We start from the raw sequence: 1,818 nt of genomic DNA, 5'->3' as shown, positions 1-1,818 counted from the left end.
GAAGCTATTTAAATAATAATACTGGTCCTGTAGTTCGGAAATGTTCAGAGAACACTGAGGGGGGTTAATGCTATCAATACGTCCAGAGAACACTGAGGAGGGTTACTGCTTTCAATACGTCCAGAGAACACTGAGGAGGGTTAATGCTATCAATACGTTCAGAGAACACTGAGGGGGGTTAATGCTATCAATACGTTCAGAGAACACTGAGGGGGGTTAATGCTATCAATACGTTCAGAGAACACTGAGGGGGGTTACTGCTATCAATACGTTCAGAGAACACTGAGGGGGGTTACTGCTTTCAATACGTCCAGAGAACACTGAGGGGGGTTAATGCTATCAATACGTTCAGAGAACACTGAGGGGGGTTAATGCTATCAATACGTTCAGAGAACACTGAGGGGGGTTACTGCTTTCAATACGTTCAGAGAACACTGAGGGGGGTTACTGCTATCAATACGTCCAGAGAACACTGAGGTGAGTTACTGCTTTCAATACGTTCAGAGAACACTGAGGGGATTTAATGCTATCAATACGTTCAGAGAACACTGAGGGGGGTTACTGCTTTCAATACGTTCAGAGAACACTGAGGGGATTTAATGCTTTCAATACGTTCAGAGAACACTGAGGGGGGTTACTGCTATCAATACGTTCAGAGAACACTGAGGGGGGTTACTGCTATCAATACGTTCAGAGAACACTGAGGGGGTTACTGCTATCAATACGTTCAGAGAACACTGAGGGGATTTAATGCTATCAATACGTTCAGAGAACACTGAGGGGGGTTACTGCTTTCAATACGTTCAGAGAACACTGAGGGGGGTTACTGCTATCAATACGTTCAGAGAACACTGAGGGGATTTACTGCTTTCAATACGTTCAGAGAACACTGAGGGGAGTTACTGCTTTCAATACGTTCAGAGAACACTGAGGGGGGTTACTGCTATCAATACGTTCAGAGAACACTGAGGGGGGTTACTGCTTTCAATACGTCCAGAGAACACTGAGGGGGTTACTGCTTTCAATACGTTCAGAGAACACTGAGGGGGGTTACTGCTTTCAATACGTTCAGAGAACACTGAGGGGGGTTACTGCTTTCAATACGTTCAGAGAACACTGAGGGGGGTTACTGCTTTCAATACGTTCAGAGAACACTGAGGGGGGTTACTGCTTTCAATACGTTCAGAGAACACTGAGGGGATTTACTGCTTTCAATACGTTCAGAGAACACTGAGGGGGTTAATGTTATCAATACGTTCAGAGAACACTGAGGGGGTTACTGCTATCAATACGTTCAGAGAACACTGAGGGGGGTTACTGCTATCAATACGTTCAGAGAACACTGAGGGGGGTTACTGCTATCAATACGTTCAGAGAACACTGAGGGGATTTACTGCTATCAATACGTTCAGAGAACACTGAGGGGGGTTACTGCTTTCAATACGTTCAGAGAACACTGAGGGGATTTAATGCTATCAATACGTTCAGAGAACACTGAGGGGGGTTACTGCTTTCAATACGTTCAGAGAACACTGAGGGGGGTTACTGCTATCAATACGTTCAGAGAACACTGAGGGGGGTTACTGCTATCAATACGTTCAGAGAACACTGAGGGGGGTTACTGCTTTCAATACGTTCAGAGAACACTGAGGGGATTTAATGCTATCAATACGTTCAGAGAACACTGAGGGGGTTACTGCTATCAATACGTTCAGAGAACACTGAGGGGGGTTACTGCTATCAATACGTTCAGAGAACACTGAGGGGGGTTACTGCTTTCAATACGTTCAGAGAACACTGAGGGGGGTTACTGCTTTC

The sequence above is a fragment of the Oncorhynchus keta genome, chromosome 30 (genome assembly GCF_023373465.1).
Source record: "Oncorhynchus keta strain PuntledgeMale-10-30-2019 chromosome 30, Oket_V2, whole genome shotgun sequence".
In the NCBI taxonomy this organism is placed as follows: domain Eukaryota; kingdom Metazoa; phylum Chordata; class Actinopteri; order Salmoniformes; family Salmonidae; genus Oncorhynchus; species Oncorhynchus keta.
This window is presented reverse-complemented; position numbering follows the sequence as displayed.